Genomic DNA, 24,122 nt, shown 5'->3' with positions numbered 1-24,122 from the left:
GGATAGTGCTTTCTTTTAAAGTCCTGTTAATTAGTATAGAGATAGGGTAGGCTATAGCTTTTGCACCTAGCTGGAGGTATTCGGCTGGTAAGTTGTCAGCTGAGGGGGTTGTGGGTTTCAGTTTTTGAAGTAAGGACAGTATGTAAGATGTAAGACATATGTGGGAATTGAAGAAAAGCTATCTCAATTGGTGATATTGAATTTATCAGTTTCTAAATTCTTGTTCACAACTATCATTTTTATTAAAGGAGAAAAGAAAATGTATTTTCCAGACAAGTCTATAACACTCTAATTGCACTTTATATAGTGATGGAACCACAGTGGAAATGAAATTTAAACCACAATTTAACACTGTAAGTATGATTTCTTCTAGCTCATTACCATTAATATTAATTACTATCTCAGCCATTAGTATTAAGTAAATAATCTGACATAGCTCCAATATCAGATGGTAAAATCTCAAAAGATGGAGCAATCATCATTAAACATTTTTTCAAATATTTATACCTTTTATTTTTACAGTGGAAACTGTACTTGTTGTTAAATTGTTCCCACTTGCATTCTCTAATGGGATGAAATTCCATTTGTTGTATCAGAGTCTTTCGGTTATAAACTCCTTTGGACCTTCTTCCAGTTGTTCCAGCTTCTAGTTGTGATAGCTTTAAATATGAAGAAATGAACACATCCTTTGATAAACTAGTGCTCCTACTACATACATACATAACAGTAGATCTTCAAGGAAAGGTCTCTTTACCAATAAGGCTTCATCTCTACTTTCCCTTGTTGGGAAATTATCTGTATATGTTTTACACATACATATAGATATAGATATATAAATATAGTGTACAACCACCCAAGGATATGGAGAAAAAGTTGTACAAGGAGGAAGTATAATTCCTGACAAGAGAAAGGAGGGATGAAGCTTTATTGGTAAAGAGACTTTCATCGAAGAGCTACACTTATGTAAGTATCTCACAGAACTACAACATCATTTTTAGGTAGGGTCCTTCCAGCAGTTTGAATTACCTTACTTTGCACCTATATGGGGTCTATATTACTGTGTCGAAAGACCTGTTCCCCTAACACGTCTTAATCAACACGGAAATATCATCTTGTCAAAAACCCGAACGGCTGAGTTAGCAAATTTTTTCCCCAGGGGAAAAAAAAAATTACTCTACCATACAGAAAAAAAAATACACTTTCAAACCCTACAACGTTGGGGGCTTTGCCCCCCCCCCACACACACACACACACACACCCCTGATGCGGGGGTGTCCCCCTAACTAAATATACCAACTCTGAGATTGCACTACAGTGGGGATAAGGGCAAATCCCCGATGATGGCCGAGTGATTTTTTTCCCCTGGGAAAAAATTTGGTAACTTGGCCGTTCAGGTTTTGACAAGTCTATATTTCCGTGTCAGTTAAGATGTGTTTGGCGAACATGTCATTCGACACAGTAATATAGACCCCCTATATGAACTATTTGTATTATAATGAGAATTATGTGTTAGAGTGAATCCTGTATGCATTTTCCATTTTGAATTTAATGTAAAAAAATTAGTAATATTTTTTGTAAACTTTATGTGTTGCTTTTCTCTCTGGGCCTCCTCTGAAAATGGAATCAAACCCAGTCGGACTTTTCCAGTCAATAAAAACAAATAAACCAATACATAAATTGCTAGCTGAATCTCAACTCATCTTAAATCTTAATAAAACAAAGCTACTATTATTTGGATCTGACAATATCCATATTACCTTGTAACAAACTATCCAAGTTGAACAAGGCACCCATACTATGAATTGCACTTTGATAAACACACAGAGGACTGTGTCACAAAAACTTATAAAACATAAGGGATGCTCCACAAATTTAAACCATGCTTATATAAGCTAGCACAACTAAGCACTGCACAAATATTGTTCCTTCCCACCCTCCTGTAATCATCATCTGTACTTACCAATATTCCTATAACATACTTACATAAACTCAGACATAACAAAATTGCTAAATTTGCTGCTAATGTCCTTAATTCAACCCATCACTGTACAGCCCTATGTAACATTAAACAAAAGAAAGACACCACTGGACCAAGGCAAACACCAATGAGTTCTCCAAATCTCTTAAGGCTGAACAGTTAAAATAGCAGACTGATATAACAACAAGCGCAAGTAGCAAAGATTTTAGCGCTTTATTATAAATCCGTTTTCGTCACCAACTTCATCAGAATGAACACAGAACACCCAGTTGCATCACATTATATACTGAATCTAATTGAGATTAATTGAATAATCAAATCAATTAACACTTTTAAAACAATATTAAAAGGTAAAAACCACTTTAAAAAACCCACAATTAAATAACAAACAGAATTCACTTTAAAGGTTTTTCTATTATATTGAACAAATTGTGCTGATGACTGTGGTATACTTCTAAACCTTATATTCTATATATTCCTATGTAACATTAACTGGCTAGAGTTAAATAGCACACCAAATCTTAATAAACTAAAAATTGTGCATCATATATACCGCAAACCTAACAAATGCCCAGCATTATCTAATATTGTTTATATATACGTTCTACTTATAAACCTACGATCAAGCATTTATTTTCACTTATACTACTCAGCAACAGCTCCTTGTGGTCCTGCAGAGGTCCTAGCAGCAGAGAATCGAAAAAAGCGACTACTTTCAAAATATAAGTATATTTTTGCTGTTTCTACCTGTGCGACCTTGTTTTCTTGCTGAAAACGAAGTTAAACTGCTAATTTAACTGTATTTAGTGTTTTTTTATTACCTGCACTTAAGTTAAAGCTTGTTTGTTTAATTTAACTGTTGAGGCTGCCCACTCAAGTATGCTAGCCTGTGCATTTAATATACTGTTGTTTTTCTGCATTTTCCTGTTGCCTTCTTGAAAAAAAAAAAAAAGATATCCTTGTTTCCCGCCTTTCCCTGACTAGAATAGTCCCCTATACAGGCTTTGCTGTATTCTGGACTTTGGGATAGTTCCTGCGTTGCCCATTACCTTACTTGGATAGAAGGAAATTTCTTTGCTCACTAGTGGGAGTGGGGAGCCTTCAGCAGCCTATCTGTCCTTGAAGGAGTGACCTCAGCACAAGAATCTTGTAGTAATTGGTCGTTTTGGGCCATTTCTAGCTTTTTGAAGTTCCCTGCTTAAAAATCCGCCTGTGGCGTTTTCCCTTATACTACTCAGCAACAGCTCCTCGTGGTCCTGCAGAGTGGTCCTAGCAGCAGAGAATCGAAAAAAGCGACTACTTTCAAGATATAAGTATATTTTTGCTGTTTCTACCTGTGCGACCTTCCTTTCTTGCTGAAAACGAAGTTAAACTGCTAATTTAACTGTATTTAGTGTTTTTTATTACCTGCACTTAAGTTAAAGCTTGTTTGTTTAATTTAACTGTTGAGGCTTCCCACTCAAGTTTGCTAGCCTGTGCATTTAATATACTGTTGTTTTTTTGCATTTTCCTGTTGCCTTCTTGAAAAAAAATATATATATCATTGTTTCCCGCCTTTCCCTGACTAGAATAGTGCCCTATACAGGCTTTGCTGTATTCTGGACTTTGGGATAGTTCCTGTGTTGCAAATTACCTTACTTGGATAGAAGGAAGTTTCTTTGCTCACCAGTGGGAGTGGGGAGCCTTGGGCAGCCTATCTGTCCCTGAAGGAGTGACCTCAGCACAAGAATCTTGTAGTAATTGGTCATTTTCCCTGCTTAAAAATCCGCTTTAGCGCGCGCTTGCGCGCTTTTGCGTGATTTAGCGCAAAGCTGCCCATAGCGCAGCATTGGGCAGCGCCGGTTAATCTAATTTAAACTATTTCTGGCTCTGCAAAGTCTGCTCTTCAGTTTTTCCCTTAGAACTGCTCTACTTTCAATCTAAACAGTCTAGTCTCTATCTAAAAAGCCCAGCACTCTTAAACAAAAAAAGAAAGCACTACATCCACCTACAATCCTCTTGAATACCCATTACCCTATAGGTCCTTTCTGACTCAGTTACACAGCAATCCCTTACACTATTCTAGCATGTCAAAGGGTCAATTACTGGCTTCCTCTCCAGTTCAGCTGGTGAATCTGGGAATCTTGAGGCAATGTTACAACTGCCTCATGTACACAGACAACCCTCTCCTCCTTCCAACAAATACAAATATATGTGAGAGATGCGACTATATAGACAAACTGGAGGCTGAGCTCTCTCGACTCAGTACTGGCAAAACCAGTCAGGAGGAGAAGGTAACGACACTCACCACAAACCCAGTCTCACATAGACCTATCACAACTGCAAACCAAACACATAAACACACAAAACATACTCGGAGGCTCTAATTAAAAATCTACCAAAGCAACAGAGGCCTCCAAAGCAGACATCAAAGCAACCACTACCTCAAAACACAGCACATGCAACACATAGTTCACAAAGTCAGTGTGCCAAACAGTCACAGCCCTTAAGGCCAAACAACATGCCTGATACACTTGTAATAGGTGACACCATAGTCAGACACAATGACGTCCCGCTCACCAGACTGAACAAGGAAAAGGTTACAGTAAGCTGCCTGTCGGGCGCTAGAATCCGCCACATAACACAAGCACTCAGGTCACTCCAAAGCAAGTACAAATATGACTCAGTCATTGTCCATGCCGGTGTGAATGACCTGAGACGTACCTCCCTGGACTACATGAAAAGAGACATAGAGGAGCTCTCTGATTATGTAGCCCAGGCCGGTATGACCCTGAGCCTGAGCAGCATCTTACCCTCACCAAGAATGATGCCACAGTACAAAGACAAAATGATCAGATTTAACAATTGGCTCAATTACTGGTGTCATTCTAAGGGGATCCAATGTCTGTCTGCTTGGGATGACATGCTTGACAAGCCACACTGCTTCGCAAGGGATGGCTTGCACCTGTCACACCTGGGCTTCCGGATATTGGTCAAGGCTCTTGCCACCCTCATAGTGCCTTTTTTAGGCAAGGCTCAAAAGACAAACCCACCTCCCTAGAAAACACAAGTGGAAAAAAACTAAGGGTAATGCTGCTCAATGCCAGAAGTCTAAACCTCAAGATGCACGCTCTCAAAGCCCTCCTCAGTATGGAGTACATCGATGTCTGTGCAGTAACTGAAACCTGGTTCAAGGCTCCTGAGAGCACCCCAGTACTACCAGGTTATACCTCATATCATGCTTTTTGGCCTCAAAACTTGGACCGAACCACAAAAGGAGAGGGAGTATCCATATTCATCAAAGATACTCACACCTCCAGGTTAGTGGCAATGCACGAAGCATTGGAGACCATCCAGGTGCAACTAACCGTAGGCAAAACTGCCCTACAGTTTGTAGCATGCTACAGACCACCCTCTCAAACTCAGGAACCCCACTCAGCCTTCCTGAATACACTGGAGAGTATGAATGTCTCTCCAAATACCATCATATTGGGAGACTTCAACTACCCAAACATAGACTGGGAGCATTACTCAAGCCCCAACACCCTAGCCCAAAGGTTCCTAGAATTCATAAACTCAAATGCGATGGAACAACTAGTCACCACTCCCACAAGAGGAGATAATATACTAGACCTGATCATCACAAACATGGGGACACAATGCTCCACACCGGAAGTATACCCCTCATTGGTGAGATCAGACCATAAATTAATCTCACTGGAAATACACATCCCGCACCCACCCCCAGCACAAAAGACCACAGTGAAGAATTTCTCAAAAGCCGACTTCACACTTCTTAAGACTGAAGTGGTATCCTTCAAGGCCCCTAGGCCAGTGAAAACCACAGCCCACACCGGTGAATCCTTTATAAACGCTTTCTACGGACACCTTCAAGAATGCATGGATCATGCAATCCCAAATAAAACCAAGACCCATTCCCCCAAAGGCAGGCATCCTGTCTGGTGGACCCCAGCCATAAACAAGCTTTACAACAGGAGGAGGAAGCTACTACATGACAGAGCAAAATCCCCAAAAGGGAAGGCATCTCTGATCAGTACTAGCAAAAAACTACGATCACTCATAAAATCATCCAAGGCCAACTTCAAGAGAAAAATCGCAAAAGACACTAAAGACAATCACAAGGCCTTCTTTAGTTATGTTAGAAACCTGGGTGGAAACTCCCAGATATGCTCAGAGTTAGTCCAAAATGACAAAAAATACACTGAACCCACAGACATTGCCAACATACTGGCAGACAGGTTCAGTGCAAATTTCTCTCCCCCTCCCCCCCAAAAGGAGAAATATCTATCCCAGCAGAGTGTAGCCTCCCTGACATCTCAGATGCCCAGGTGAGAGCCGCCCTCTCCAAAGCTAAAAACACAGCATCAATGGGACCAGACGGTGTCCCGGGTTGCGTGCTACATGAACTCCAAGAGGAACTAAATCCGCAAATAAGGCTGCTGTTTAATCTTAGCCTTACTACAGGATACGTACCCAAAGAATGGCATACAGCAACAGTGGTCCCACTCCACAAAGGAGGTGCTTCTATGGACCCTGGAAATTACCGCCCCATAAGCTTGATGAGCCTGGTCTGCAAAGCTATGGAGAGGATCATTATGGAACTCATAAACAAAGACATTGGGGACCTACAGACACTGGATCCTACCCAATTCGGCTTTGTCAAGGGCAGATCCTGCCTTTTGAACCTGGTCGACTTTTTTGAAACAGTCACTAAGGCCATTGATGAGGGTAAGGCAGTTCACACAGCCTACCTTGATCTTGCAAAAGCCTTCGACACAATACCCCACTCGGGCATCATAGACAAGCTCACCAGCTTAAATGTAAACCCATATGTCATAAGATGGGTTTCAAACTGGCAAAGGACAGAACCCACAAGGTCAGAATTGCTGGAGCCATGTCAGACTCTAAGCCAGTCACAAGCGGTGTCCCACAGGACTCGGTCCTGGGACCCCTCTTGTTCAGCATTTATTTTTCCGAGGTGCAAGCAAAAATAGGAGGATTGTGGCTAACAAAGTTCACAGATGACTGCAAACTGGGCGCCATAATTGATACTCCAGCGGACACAAGCATCCTTCAGAAAGGCCTCATAAAAATGGATAACTGGTGCCAGAGCCATGGCCTTAAACTGAACGCCAAAAAATGTATAGTCATACCCTTTGGGAAAAACAAATTACCCACAAATTACCACATAGGTGGTAATCCATTAAGTACGGAAGAAGTAATCAGGGGCCTAGGGACCCAAGTTGACAGTAACCTCTCATTTGACACTCACGTTGCCAAGGTGCTTAAGAAGACCTTCTATATTACCCACCTTATCATGAAAGGATTCACATCTAGATCAAGAGAGGTCATTGTGCCCCTGTACTCTTCCCTTATCAGGCCCATAATTGAGTACAATGCCCCAATTGGGATGTACCTTACCCGACACCTGCAGCAGTTAGAAAGACCCCAAAAGTACCTCACCAAGAGGATCAAGGGTCTCAAACATATGTCATATGCTGCCCGGCTGAAGAAACTCCAGCTCTATTCAGTAGCATACCACCTACTCAGAGGCGATCTATGTCTGACGTACAAGGCCATGTCCAATCCAGAATTAATGGACATGCTCCACCTCAGAAAATCCAAATCCACCAGAGCCACGAGAGTGAGAGATTTGAACCTCAACACAGAAATAAATAGGACGTGCTGGAGGGACAGATTCATAACCCAGAGGCTCCCTACACTCTGGAACAGAATCCCAGTCCATGTTAGGCAGAGCCCCTCACTGACTCTCTTCAAGAGAAATCTTGACGAGTGGATGGGAGATCGTAGGTTTACCCCGGGGGTCATTTCTGTGTCACTACTAGACAGAGGCACAGTAAACTAAACCCTAAATAGGCATAGTATTCTCATTCCAAGGGGTGGCGAAAGCCACACACACTCGGGCTAGGCTTATAAATGCCCTAGGGCAGATGGCCTAGTATGAACCTATGAACCTATGATTTCAAAGTCTAATACAGACAGCCAATTCACTATGGAAATTCATTGTTCTCTGGTCATGTAGCTAAATTATGATAGCGAATTCCTCCAGGCCTTAGATGTGAACCTAAGCATGATGGATTCCTGAAGAAATTAAAGGCTTAATTGACTTCCTATTGGACTTGTCAATGTACTTGATCCCTACTACCATGTTTTCCTAACTATTATTTATCTATTTTAACTGTCTATTTCACTGATGATTTTTTTTACTATTTTTTTTGTATTCCCTCCCACCTATCCCATTAACTAATTTTTACTTTTTTTATTCTTTCATCCCTTCCTTTCCTTGAATATCTGTTTTCAGCGTAGCTGATGACCATCTTAGATGCATTTGTAAATGCAATGTATATTAACTGTACAACTATTATCTATTTAGTCTGTATGCTGTGTATTGGATTTCCTGTGTATCACACATCTTTTGTACTTCCTTCTTACAACTATATATAAATCTTGAGCTGTTCTCCTTAGGCCACTGTTGTAAATGGCCGTAAGCTTAGTTAGATTATCCAGCTTAACAAACAGAATGAACTGATGAATGAATGAACAAATAAATAAATAAAGCAGACATTGTCATTTCAGATACGTCAGTGACACCTGTTAATTAGTCCATCATATGGTACATAGGAATAAAGTCCTTACTACACCATAGACTTGGGTTCACCTAGCAGCATGACCGCTGGTGGGACCAAACAGGTAAAGACTGAGAGTGAGTGGCTGACGCCAGCACCCCCATCCTGGGGAGAAGGCTGCCTAGGTTTGCTGCAGCAATGACATTAACTGCTGGGTGAGCACTATGATGCAAGTGGTATACCACTTGGGTGGGAAGTTGCTCATGTGAGGGAAGCATACACACAACTCACACGGCCAACAACAGCAAAGCTTGCAAGGTTGCTGCAGAGAGTGAGAGGAGGTTAGGCCTTGCTCCTCAGCAGCAATATGACCCTGGACTACTGGCCTCAATCTCCTCCCCAAACCCAGACATGAGTCAGATTGAGCCCAGTGGTGGGATAAGGCAGGTCAAGTAGACACAGTGAACAAGGACAATGGTAGCAGGTGATGATGGGAAGCGATAAATAAATAAATAATCTTATAGGCTTGTTCGTGAAAGAACTTTAGTAACTTAGAAAAATGCCAATAGTGCTTTTTAAAATAAGTCCACAAGCACAGTATAAGCAGTAGAGCAGACCAAGGCTGAAAAATAAATCCCACATGCAGCACTGGAATAAAATTGAATGTTTATTAACAAAACAGGAACAGTCAGGTAAGCGCTTTCACCCCAGAGGACTTCTTCAGACCATTTACAGATGGAAATAATCAAGAGTGAATTTATACTTCCTGAACAGCAATCAACTATTTAATTAGCATGGGATTTAAAGCAGTACTACCAAAACCCACAACAGTGTAACATCAACTAAAATATATGAAAGACAAAAACAGTAAGATAAAAAATAAAAAAATAATAATAATTAAAAAATAAAACAATCATAGTAAAATCTAATATTCATGTAAAACCATTCATCATTAGTCATTTAATTCACTTTTAAACCTCTAGACTTAAGTATTAGTCTTAAGGGGACCTTGTCATTTATTTTATTTTATTATTTATTTAACATTTGTTGTTGACGAATGTCTCTGACTAGTTTCACAGAGCCTGTTTTTTTTTAGCCCGGGAATCAGAGGAGATGTCTTTGGAATTGGATGAAGAAGGAAGAAGGAAGAGGAGGATTACTTGGACACAAACCACAAACACAGGAGAACATACAAAGAACACAGAACACCCAATGAGAATGAACCTCTTGCTGTGGTGACAATGTTAAGTGACAATGTGAACCACACTGGTACCCAGGCCACCAATCTGCCCTGAGTCTAATAATATACCTGGTCTCTCATCCTTCTGTGTAATTCCTAATATCCCCACCTCATGGATTAGGAAAGATCCCCTCAATAGCCATAAACATGAATGTATGATACACATCAGTGCTCATTACATGCTTTGCAAGGGCATTACCAGTGGACTTAATTCTAACATGGTACAGGTTCTCCCTAATCCTATCCTTAAACTTCCTGTCTGTTTTAACAACATAGTATGTACCACAGCCTGCTCAATAAGCCAGGTATACTACATGCTCCGTTCAACAGTTGGCAACTGCAAAAAATCTATACTGATAGTTGGTGACAGGGTGCAAAAAGGACCCACTACTATCGATATAACCACAATAGTTGCATTCATTACATGGAGTGGTGCAACAATGATGTTCTTCAGTGGACGGATTAGGTAAACTTCTAAGACAGCATAACATCCTTTGTAAATTGTGTTTATTCCTATAGACAAAATGGGGGATATCCCTAGCAATCTGTCAGATGTCTGGATCTACAGTAAGAACATCCCAATTTTTACCAATAATGTCCTTAATCAAACCAACATCACGTGTATAAAATAAGGGAACTCTGATCTCACTACTAGCGTTCTTCCTGTCTGACATACATACATCAGGGGGTTGAATCTGAAAAATAAGGACATGCCACATCTGTCCTCAACAAATTTAGCCCATCAAACCCTCTCTGTATCGCATCTGGTTTATAGGTCCTGGCTAATAACCTTCTTTCCAAATCAGACAGTTCAGAATGAAAACCATCCTCTGATGCATTTAGTCTAGATGCTTGCATTGCTTGTCCCTTTATAATATTTTTAAACACATGTCCCAGATGCATACTATATCTATGCAGGAGTGTGTTCCTGTAGCAAGACTTCCTGAATACCCCTGTATTAACCATACTATTATTTAATCGCTCTATATACACATCCAAGTATGCTATATAAGTCTCAGAGGATGTGATACTAAATTTCAAATAGTTGGTCAAGCCATTTATTCCATCAAAAAATGTAAATAACTGCTGACGGCTCCCTGTCCAAATGAAAAATAAATCATTCACGAAACATTTATAAAATGGGACAAAAGCAATAAAGTCCTGCAGTTTAAACAAAAGAGCTTCCTTCCATTTAGCCATGAACAGACTGTCGTAGCTATGGGCACATGAAATGCCCACATATACGCCATCTTTCTGTAAATAAAGCTGTTCATCAAACTGAAAGATGTTCTCTAAAACCACTTTTAATAGGGAGCAAAGTAAATCAGTTTATTCTGAGATTGGTTTACATCATTCTAGCAACTCAGAAAGGTTTATGAGTTGTGCTTTAGGTGAAAATAATCCATTGATGTTTTACGATGTTACCTCTGACATCATCATGCCAGCTGATGGACCGTTGGACCTTTCTGATCAGCGTGTAGGAGTTGAGCATTTTGAAATGGACTTTCTGAAGTTAAAAAGGGTGCAAACTCAGTGACGGCATTTTGAATATTTTATAATAATGAAACTTATATAACCTTAGTTGGCACCATGAATAGTTTAGTTAGCCCCATTTTTCCTGTCAAAAAGAAACTGAAAACTAAACATGTATCTATTCCTCAAATTTCCTTTGAGAGGATTAGTTTACAAGGTCTGGCTCAGGGTTTAATTCAGGCTATTGAACCTTCTTATACAGTGGTTTCTGGTAAAAGAAAGACATATGCCTCTTTTCCTGAAGAGATTCAAGATTCTGAATCTGGACAGGAAGATGAAAGGACAGGTACAAAGTTTTCTGCTCAGTTTTCTGATTCAAAGTCAGAGGAGAGCTAATTTCTGATTCTCCCTGTGAGGGTTTCCCTTTCTCTGAGACTATTTCAGGAATATGTCAGTGTCTTCAGTGGAAGAACACTGAGGTTTCTTAGTCCCTCCAAAAATACTATTACAGAAGGATTTTCCAAAACGTTCACCCAATCCTCCAGTTCTATCATCTTTGGAGAATGTGTGTGTCACTGCCTGCAATATTCCTGATAGTCAGCCTGCTGCCCCTAAAAAAGCAGATATAATGTATAAAGTTTCTCAGTCTTTTAATACACTCTTCCCAAACCTGACCCAGCAGCTATAACTTTATTTAATCCCATTGCTGCTAAACATTTTGTTAATTCCAAAACTATTCCTTCTGAAAAGGATGGGAAGATTGTTGATAACTATGGGGGGAAAAGTGCATGCTTCTGCAACTTTGATTTGCTTTAAAATTTTATTTTTTCCATTGTACAAGTCCTAACTCATTGTTTACAGTGTGTGTATATAACTCATTTGATACTTCTTCTAAGGTTATGACCACTGGCACTGTTTTGAGGAAGTTTGCTTGGTTGCATTCTCAGAACCTCCCAGATGATGTGAAAAATGAGATTTTAAATTCTTCTTTGGATAGAGATTTAGATTTTGGTTCCTCTCTGTTGCAGAGGTTATCAAAAAGTGTGATGAAATGGGTAAGTTGATACAGGAAATCTCTAAGATTTTGCAGCTCTTCTTTTTTAAATCTTCTAAGGGATTCTCTAACCCCTCATCCAATGTTGGCAAAAATAAATAAATAAATAGTTCCAAAAAAGCAATGCTAAACAGATTTTTAAGAAGAAAAAGTAAGGGGTTCCAAAAAGAATTAAGGAAATCTCCAAAACCAAGGACATTCTAAGAAGTCAAAATGACTATTTAATGGACCTTGCCTTCCCCCACGACACTGACAGTCCCCATTTCCATTTAGAAAGTCTGAATCTCCACTTCTCTCCTTAACAACAGATAGTCTCGACAAATCATTTCTGAAGATCATTCATCAATGGTGCAGGTGGCAGTGGAAGGAAATCTCTCCTTTCCAGGGAGTAATTCATTATCCACTAGACCAGTCTCCTTTATGTCCTCCTATCCTTCAAAACATGCTGTTCTACAGAGTGACAGGCCCAGTTCCTCCTTCCCAGGTTGATAAATGATTTTATTCTTTTCAGTGCCTAAGAAAGATGATGTTTGGAGACTAGTTCTGGATCTTTGTTTCGCAAACCTGTCTGTGACAGTGCCCATGTTCAAAATACTGTCACTTCACAACTTGTTACCTCTTCTTCCTCATGTAAGTTTCCTGGTAGCACTAGAATTAAAAGACGCATATTATCACATCCTTATCCTTATTCATCCATAATTCAGGTGTGTCTTAAGGTTCTGTGTGTCTGGATCTCATTATCAGTTCTCTGCTTTATCCTTTGGACTATCCACTGCACCAAGAGTATTCACAAAGTGTCAAGCTCCAGTTATAGCTCATTGCAGGCTACAGGTTATCCACATTTTTCCATATTTAGATGGCTTGCTTATCTTTGTAGAATTTTTTTTAAAAGTGTCAGGAATCTCTCTCTCTCTCTCTCTCTCTCTCTTTCTCTTTTGGGTGCAAGATCTCTTACACAAGCTGGAATTTCAGCAGAACATTCAAAAGTCTTTTTTACTCCATCACACAGGATTGTGTTCCTGGAGTATCAGCTAGACATCTCAGTTCAAAAAGCTTTTTTTTCCCCACAGGAAAAAATATGTCTAGATCTATATCCATTCCTAAAGTTTTTCCACTCAGACTTCGGTCACTGTGAGGGAATGCTTCATGATTTGGGGTCTCACTGCATCTATGATTCTCATGAAACCCCTGACAAGACTCCAGATAAGAAATATACAATGGTATCTGAAGTTCCTTTGGTCCCAGCACCAACACCCTTTGTCTTTTCAAATCCCAGTACTGGGGTTTGTCAGAAGAGAAAGCACTTGGTGGAGACAGCAAATATCCCTAATTCCAGGTCTTGCCTTCTCTCTCCCTGCTCCAAAGCAGTCAGTCACAACATTTGCCTAAGACTTTGCTTGGGGAACAGTTTCAAGAGTTATAAAACTGCAAGATATGTGGGACAAGAATGACTGATGCAAGCACATAAATATGAAAGAGTTGCTTTCCTTGATTAAGGCACTCAACTCTCTGAAACATATGTAGTCCCCGAGATCTCTTCAAGTTGTTACAGACAGTACCACAGTCATGTGGTACATCAACAACCAGGCCACACCCCCTTTGCAGAGTAGACATGTTAGCTTGGGATTTAGCTTCACAGCACAATTTCACTCTGCAGGCATTCTACATTCTGTCAAAACAAAATTGTGTGACAGACAAGCTTGAGCAGGACAAGGGCACACCCTCACAAATGGAAATTAAATGAGGGGGCCTTCTAAGATTTGATACATCTATTTGCTTCCTCTCTGAACAATTGGATGACAATATTCTGCTCCAGGACTCCATGCAAGAAGGTCTAGAAGACAGATATCTTTTCCTTTTCTTTCCTTGGACAGGAACATTCATGTATGCTTTTACACCCTTTCCACTGATATCCAGGTGCTTTAAAAAATCAGAAGGAATCTCCCAAGATCATTGTGGTAACTCCCTTCTGGCCCAAGCAGCAGTGGTTCTCCATTCTTTTGGAAATGGCCAGGGGCAATTACCACAAGCTTCCACACAGACTGGATCTACTCAAACAAGAACAGAGGTGTTTGATATACGCCAACCCCAGTCAACTACAATTGTCTGCCTGGATGATGATGTGGTCTTAATTTCTTTTAGACACTTATTTACTGAAGATGTGCAGCAAGTAATTATGGAGGCAAGAAAGCCTGCTACTAGACAATCATATACTAGGAAATAGAAAAGGTTTTCTAGTTGGTGCCACGAAAAGAACCAGATCCCATTCAGGGCTAGTGCTTTGCTGGTATTACAATGTTTGTGTGAGTTGCTATCCTATGGCCTTTCTTATTCCTCCATCAAGGTTTATTTACCAGCCATTTCAGCATTCTGCCCAAGAATGCCCCTCTTTAATGCATTGTTATGTCAAAATGTTTTTGAAAGGGGTTTTACATAAGAGGACTCCAAGAAAACAGGTGCCCCCTGCTTGAGATCTTAATTTTGTTTTACAGAAGCTAGCACTTGCTCCATTTGAACCAACTCATCTAGCTGACTTGAGGTTCTTAACATGGAAAACAGTTTTACTGATTGCTCTAGCCTCTGCAAGAAGGGTATCTGAGTTGAAAGCTCTTATGGTGAGTCAACCCATTCTCATTTTTCACAGAGACAGGGTTCCTTTGAGAACTATACTTCTTTTATACCTAAAGTTATATCCAAGTTTAATTTAAGCCTAACTGTCCATCTCCACCTTTTTTTTCCTGAACCTAAAAATGATGATACTCCATACCTTAGATGTCCACAGATAAACTCTGGTATTTTCTTGAGAAAAAAATATTTCAGATCTTTGGATCAACTGTTCATATGTTGTGAAGGTAAGAAGAAGGGAAAACCTGTATCAAAACAGGCTGTTTCCAAATAGTTGCCTAAGTCTACTACCTTTTCTTATACTCACCATAAAAAACTATTCCAAGCAGGGTGAAGGCCCCCTCTACGAGGGCCTTGGCTTCATCTATGTTTTATTTTTTCAGAAAGGATTGGATTCTAGAAGTATTCTAGAAGCAGCAACTTGGTCCTCCAAATACATACATTTTCAAGGCATTTACAAGCTTGATATCCTTCTCGAGATCTAGCTCAGGCTTTGCCAGGACCATTCTCCAGAGCCTCCAGGACCCTTCCCCTTCCAACTCTTAAGTGTATAAGCTAGAGTAACCTACCCATAAAGCTAAGACTAACACAGCAGTGATCAGTATAAAGAACATAGTACAGCTGTATAAGTAAACTTACCATAACAGTAAATGTTTTAATGATCACTGCTGCAGTAGCCTCTCCTTCCCTCAACCCCCCACCCCTTTGTTTTTATGTTTATTTTACGTTTCAAGCTGAATACCAAAAAATGCATTATCATCCCCTTTGGGGAGAGTGACGTCCCCAGAAATTATCACATTAATAACAAGGTCCAAAGCATGCAATCAGTAGTGTGGGATTTGGGCACCCAGGTTGATAGCAGCCTGACTTTTGACCACCATGTTGCGTCCATTGTACGGAAAGCCTTCTACATGGCCCACCTCATAAGTAAGGGTATCTCATCCATGAACAGGAGTTTATAATATCCCTGTATTCTTCCCTTATAAGGCCCATTATTGAGTACAACACCCCTTTCGGCATGTACCTCGCAAAGCACATGCAGCAGCTGGAGAGTTCACAGAGGTTCCTCACCAGGAGAATCCAGGGCTTCAAACATCTACCATACACAGATAGGCTAAAAGCCCTGTCCCTTTACTCAGTTTCATATAGACTTCTCAGAGGTGACCTCTGTCTGGCATACAAGGCATATCACGGAGCCCACATTGATGGGACTGCTGCATATCCGCAAGTCAAGCTCCACTTGAGTAACCCACACACGCGGCCTCAACTTGGTCTATGATATCAACAAAACTCACTGCATTGAGAAAGAGCTTATAACTCGAAAGCTTTGCATTTTATTAAAGTTTTGTGGATGTTGAACTTTTGGTCTTATTTCTATTACATCAACAAAACTTGTTGGCAGGACAGATTTGTGTCCCAGAGACTCTCACATCTACAGAACAGACACATCTCCACATCAGGCAGAGTACCTCTTTATCCCTTTTTAAGCACAACCTGGATAACTGGATGGGAAACAGAAAATATAACGCTGGGATTCAACCCGTGTCCCTGCTGGACAAGGGACATTGGGTGCTGATTTGTCTAAACATGGGATAAACTCTTGGCTAGGCTTATAAAGGCCTCAGGGCCAATAGCCTAGTAACCTCCTATGATCCTATAATTCACTGAACTAACTACAGTAGGGGACATATAGACTGCTTGTTTACTGCATACTTACCTCAGGGGGTCACCTGACTTAAACAACATAGTGGATTACACCTGTCTTTTCATGCTAGAAATAACTTAAAAAGTGGTGTACTTTTTCAGCAAGAATGTCATTAGGGCTTTTACTAATTGGATAGAGGGCTGAAAACCTGATTACGGCTTAGGTGACCCATGTTCAACTAGTAGTTTGGGCATTTGACAGTGCAGGCAGGGAAGATGGGCTTGCCCATCATGAGAGGAAGGGACAGTGGTTTATGCCCTAGCACACTCTACTGCTCTAATGACTGTACCTCTACTGGAGAGTGGAGGTCCATCATGATATGAAAAGCCAGCACTTGGAAAACATAGGGATGGTTGCCCAAGTCAGTAATTGTAGCCCCTGATGACATGTGAGAGAGCATGCATGCATGTGCAGACAGAGGCTATAATCAACCCTTGCGATGGCACAAGTACTTATGTCACCATCAGGGCCAGGTTTAGGCTAAAAACAATGTTGTTGCCAGAATGCTGGCTAGAGTAAAAAGCACCCATATGTCTACCTGGATGACAGCCCTGGCTAGGATGGCAGTCACTGACTGAAGAGGGGCTTGATGGCTGGCAGTCATTTGGACAAAAATAAGACAAAGAAAAAGAATATCAAGAAGAACAGCATCTGGAACAATGTGACAATGACCTGCCCTTGTAAAACAGCAGGAAGGCATTCAGGGCTTCACCAAGCCTCTATGAGAATATATTTAACTGTCAGAGGCACAGATTAGAATGGTTAGGAGAAGGTTCTGGCTAATCCTAGAAATTTCCAGTAATTCCTGCTGTCTATGTTGTCCTTGTTGGGTAAGGAATTATCAAAGATGACTTGTCTAGCAGGGTGAACTGCATCAGCTTGCATGTCCATACCCAGATCACCCAGATTCATATCCCAGATGCTGGGGCATAACATTTCCAGTTTTAGTTTGTTATGTCTTTGTAGATCTGTTCACCCATGGGCAAGAGGTTAATGCTTGTATGCTTTTCTGCTCTGATTAGTTAATTTCATACCCTCTCAGAGAAAGCATGAGACACTACTTGTCAGTAATCAACAAATCACCCTTCCTCTGAGCTGAAGTGACCTCAGTGTCACAACGATAAAAGGGATGTGGGTGGTGCAGAGGAGTTTGCCAACAGTAAAAAAATACTTGTTTTTATTTTTATTTTATGCATTTGTTCATATTCTAACAAGCTTAAATACACAGCAGTTTTTCTCCCTCATTGAGGTTAATCAGGTTGTGTCTGTCTATCATCTTTGGCAGCATGATTGGCCTGAGCCCCATGTCAACCCACTGCCATAGAGTAATGAGATGTGACCTAGGATGGGGTTGCAACCTGACCCCACTGTTAGGATGGTGACTGCCATGGAAGGAGAGTGAAACTAAGAGTTTCCAGAGACTGCCTTAGTAGTTTAAGTCCATATACTTCCTTGACAGATGTATGTAGCATCCTAGGTATGCTGTACAGTGTGCCATGTAATTAGTATCTACACCCTCACATGTGGCACATTCCAGGCCCAGTGCACCCATATAGGCAGCAACTCTGTGCAATCTCAACCTTCACTGAGAATTCAACCATGGAGACTGTTCTTGAACACATATTTCTACCATTCCCCTTGAAGAGGGGTAAGCTTGTATGTCCTTGGCATTCTTCTCCTGATCCACTGGCTCCAACAGGCACCTGACCTACTACTCAAACTTGTGACACCTGGGTCATAGTCAGGGCTTTAGCCCTGTATGTCAATAAAGCTGGCAAATATATAGCAACTTGGAAGACATGCATTCAAGATAATTCAGTATGAGCATTCTTAGGTAGGCATTTGTGAGCCAAACTCAGTTGTTTCAAAGAGGTACAACAAAACCACAAGCATATTTCCAAATAAAGACTTGAGACCCTAAGAAGTCTGAAATTGGTGCAGTGCCCACTGAAGATTCGCTGACAGTGACTAACACACAGTTGTCACCATAGTCATCAGTGGAGACCAGTGACAGCCCTAATTCTATGTCAGAATGATGAACACCTTGGGAAGGTGATTAATGGGAGGCTAGGAGTTTCTCCATTTTACAGTTTTTGGAGCTTCAGCCATCAGGTCAGAGTCATGATCTGCTTCATTAAGGTATTTAGTTCTACTATATGATTTAATGCGTTTGTTTCTGACATGATAGACCAGCATTGACAGCCTGATCACTGGTGAACAAGAATTAAGGGCCCTCTATTAAAGACATTGAAATTACCCCACCTGGATATAGCATTCTGAGACTTGATCGTACCTCCAGAAAAGGAGGTGGAGTAGCTATTCTATATAAAACACAACTAAAGCTTACTCTTCTGGAACTTACCCTTAACCAAAACAATAATGCAGAAATAATTGGTTCCAAAATTCAAATTAATAACACTAAATCTATAAACATCATCTGTGCATACCTCCCCCCTGGAAATAATATCCCCACCTTAGAACAACTTCTTGAACACCTCTCAATAAACCTCGCTCAAGAAACACTATTTCTTGGGGACTTTAACATCGACTGGAATTCTTGTAGCAATGCTAACCCCACCTCCCACATAAATCTTTTTGGTTTCAAACAACTAATTGATAGTCCAACTAGAATAAATAATAAAAGCAAAAAGAAACCACCTTAGATTGGATTCTTACAAACTCTCCCTACAAACTTACCAAACTGGCATCCTTCCAGATGATCTTAGCGATCACTCTCTTACTTATGTCATTAGGGCCAAAACTAAGCTAAACTTACCTACCTCACATAAAACAATATATTCAAAAAAACACTTTAATCCTGAAAGATTCCTAACAGAACTGTCACAATACAACTGGACCCCTCTCAAACATCTCTCACTCAACAATGCTGTTGAACACTTCAACTCAGCATTCCTAGCCATCCTGAATCAACATGCCCCAAAACGTATCATTAGAACAAAGACCAAAATAGCACCCTGGCTAACTTCTAATACCAAACAAAAAATTATACTTAGAAATAAATCGTGGAAAAAATGGGTCCTCCAGAAATCCAAACGATCACCAAATCTTCAAAGAACTCAGAAATAATACCAAAAGCTATACTTTCAAATAAAAAATTATTACCTTGAACTACAACAATCAACCAAAGAACCAAAAAAGTTTTGGTCTACTATCAATAATCTACTTAGCCCAGGCAAAGTAGTTACACCAAACCCACAAAACTTAGATCCTGACAACCCCTCCTTAATAGCCAATAACTTCAACACCTTCTTTACTACTTCCATACAAAATCTAGCTAACCACTTAACCCCTGATTCTTCCCAACTGCTCTTAAATAACAGCAACAACTGCCTTCCGCCCCTGCAACTTCAACCGATACCTACCTCCTACATACAATCTCTTTTACAAAAACTTAAACCTACTACCCCTCAGCTGATAACCTTCCTGCTGAATTTCTTCAAGTAGCAGCCAAAGTTATCGCCTACCCTGTATCCATCCTCATAAACAGATCCATAAAAGAAAGTACTTTTCCAGCACTCTGGAAAATATCTCATATCATACCCCTACACAAAGGAGGCAAATCCACAGACCTTTCAAACTTTAAGCTATAGCACTACTATCTCCACTAGCTAAAATCATGGAAAAATGCATACACAAACAACTACTTAACCATCTCCTTCAAAACAACCTACTAGCAAATACTCAACATGGATTTAGACCCTCACATAGTACTACCACTGCTCTACTTTCCTTTACCAACACCATCAACTGCAATCGTAACAACAACAAACTAACCTCTTCTCTTTTCCTAGACCTGTCAAAGGCCTTCGACATGGTCAACCACACACTTCTACTACATATATTAAAATCCCTAGCTTTGGATACCTCCTCCTTAACTTGGTTCTCTTCTTATCTTGAAAACCGACAACAAGCAGTACTCTGGAAAAATTGTCTATCTTCCTTACTACCTATCTCTTTAGGAGTCCCACAAGGATCCATACTAGGCCCACTCTTATTCTCTATCTTTATTAATGACCTCCAAGCATCTATCCAAAACACCACATGTATACAATATGCAGACGATTCCACCATTATTTGCACAGCTTCCACTCAATCTGAACTCCACTCAACACTGGTTCTCAAAAGATGTCTTCTCCTCAATCCCAAGAAAACAAAACTATTACTTTTCTCACCTACACACAAATCTACACAACTTAACTTCTCTATTACTGCAAGTGATAACTCCCTCATCTCCCCAGACTTAACAACTAAACTACTTGGTGTTACTATTGACAATAATCTTAGCTATGATTACCATATCAACAACACTATAAAAGCAGTTAATAAAAATTGGCTCACTATACAGAATCAAACCCTACCTTACACCAGAAGCACGGACCACCTTAGCACAAACACATCTTATCTCCTCTATTTACACTAACCTCTCCAAAAGCAACCTGAAGAAACTTACTACATCCTACCACAATATACAGCATCCCAGTATAGAACACACCACTGTCTAAACTTAAAACACTTACACTGGTTGGAACTTCCCAACAAGATTATATATCAACAACTCTTAATAACACATAACATATTATATCAACCATCTAAAACACGTGCTCTCAGTAATCTTCTGAGCCCTTATAATAACTTGAAACAACTGCGTTCTGCTGAAAAGCTTCAAGTCAACACAACTCAATTACCAATTCTGCAGGTAACTGCCTTTTTCCCAACGCAGTAGGCAAAATATGGAATAAACCTCTATAGCCTCCTTTGACCTTTTAAAAACAACTTCTTGCACATCTTAAAAACTTCTGGCTCTGCTCTTGTACCAGTCCTGACTGAGAAACCTTATACCTTCTACTATCATATTTCCTTAATTCTCAACTGCAATCCTTCTCTGTGTTCTCAAACAACCTAATGACTTTACAGTTTCTACTGTTCTCACAAAAAATTATATATTGTATATACACTAATATGTATGAAATTACCTGAATGGAGTGTAGTTTTGATATAATTAATGTTCAGATAGCATTATATGTGTTCTATTTTTTTCTTGATCTAGACTAATAACTATCCACGGTAACTCAATGTCTGTCAAAGGATCTCTTAGTAAATCTTCAATTTGTATAACCTTTGTTTTAAATCTGTGGAGCTTTTCTCCCCGGGCCTCCACTGAAAATGGAAATTATCCAGCTGGACTAGCCCGGTCAACAAATGTAAAATAAAATAAATGTAAAATAAATAAAATAAAATAAATGACAGATAACAGATAAACAATTACTTTAACTAACATCAAAGCCAAAGACACCAGTAACAGAAATCTGATGACCTTTGCATAAAAACTGCAGATTCCACACTTGGAACATTATTTGTGACTGGCTGTTGGTTGGTAAAATATCTGATGACGCTAACAAATGCTTCAATCTGAACTACCAGACTGGACAAGGCAGGCATGGAGGATTTGGGGCCAACAAAAAGCTTGGACGTAAAGCTTAGCTGCATCCAGCTCAAATGTCAGATATGTGCTGGAATGACAATGCATAACAGTGGCATTGAAGAAAAGCCTTATTTAAGTCATGCTTCGATGACTGATTCAGAGGCTATGACTATGATTCCGAAAATTCTATAGACTTAGCTCTGTAAAATGAAGATTCTTTCAGCACCTAGATTAATTTGGCTCATTTTATCAGATAAACCAAATGATGGGGTAAAACATTATTTTACCCTATTTTGCAAAGAATTCTCATTCTGCTTTGGGTATGGTTGCACTCGGCAAACAGCACTCTGTTTCTTTTATATTTTTCCAGGTGGTTACATGCCCATGGCCTTTCTTGCCTGATACCCCTATCACACCTATTTGTTTATTTATTTATTTTAATTTGTTTTCCAGAGTACAGCAGCGATCTCCATGGACCTTTTTCATACAGCCTGGGAGCAGTATCTGGTTAAGTGAACTTGCTCTGAGTCACATAGTAAGGCAATGTAAGCCAAGAGAATCAAACCCTGTGCCTCTAGACCTCAGGAAATAGCTCATTAACAGCTCAGTAACCTTCCAAGCCAACTGCTAAACTCGTCTATCCTTTACGACACCCAACTCTCACATCTCTCTGCTTTCCTTCCCACGATTTTGTTCAGACTGCTGCTGAAAATTTTATTTTTGCAGCTAAAGGGCATATAACAATGAGAATGTATTACCTTAAAATAGTGTAATGGTGTCATGCTGATGTACTCCTTTATGTAGACGCCCACTTAATACACCATGCCACTCACCTCATCCTCTAAGAAGATAATTTGCTTCATTCCTTATAAAGAAGTTCAAATGTAGTGCTTGGAAATATGTTCATATAACACTTTGAGCTCTTTCTTGCCACTTCTGTCGTATATCCCTCTACCCTTCCTTCCTCATCTCCCCATTCCTAGCAGTGATTCTTTTTTTCTACCTGTACTTCCTTCTGGGTAAAACCGCCTTGTTCTAGTCCTTTCTGCTGTATCCACATTAAATCTAGAAATGACCAGGCTAAAACTTAATAATAATCTTTGCTCTAACAGTGAATTATTAACATCCTTTGGAATGCTTATTTGACTGGTTATCAGTTTGTATAATACCAGCATGTTATCCACCTATATCTACCTTACTGTGTTCAATTACTTGTCACTTACCAATAATTAGAGTTGCCTAAACAAAGTTATACTTTACTGATGATTGCACTGACTCCAATTATTCTATGAATACAAAAGCACTGATCTGATGTTTTATCACTGTAGGTTCTTAATTTTATAGTTCAATGTTTGCATCTTTTTCCTGTTTGAAACGGTCCAGGTCATGTCTGAAAAGGGTCTTTTGACCAGTTTACTCTCTCATAGGTTCATAGATTAGTACTAGGCTAACTGCCCTTGCAAGCCATTGGAAGCCTAGCCAATTATCCTTGTGAGACTCAAACCCTGCACCTTGTGCTTGTAAGGTAAACACATTAACCATTAGGCCACCCTCCCAACCTCTCAATTAAAAACTGTTAAAATAAAAATGTTATAGATGTTGTGAAGTCTCTGTCTGTGTGCTTCTATTACTATCTGTGCTACCCCAGCAAAGGGTGTGAATAAACTTAACCTGACTCCTTTCTTCCCACCTTCCAACTCCCTGACTGTGTTCATAAACATATATTAGCAACAGAGAAGTCAGACACCTTATCTCTGCTCCAACAAGCCAGCTGCCACACTGATAATGGTTGACTATGTTGACCATGTAAAGGCATAATACATGCTTGGTCTTGATTTTTGATGTAAAGATTATAGTACAATTAATGTAGCAAGGAAATGACAAAGAAAGAGATTTCAAAAATGACAAATTCAGAAAGTACGTGAACTGCTAAATATAACAGCACTTCTGCTGCAGTAGTACGAGCAACAGAAATGAGAAGTAGAGGGACCACCATTTCTTTTATGAAAGACCCAAG

The sequence above is a fragment of the Protopterus annectens genome, chromosome 13.part0 (genome assembly GCF_019279795.1).
Source record: "Protopterus annectens isolate FY-2018-M chromosome 13.part0, PAN1.0, whole genome shotgun sequence".
Lineage (NCBI taxonomy): Eukaryota > Metazoa > Chordata > Ceratodontiformes > Protopteridae > Protopterus > Protopterus annectens.
Note: the sequence above shows the minus strand (reverse complement) of the source record.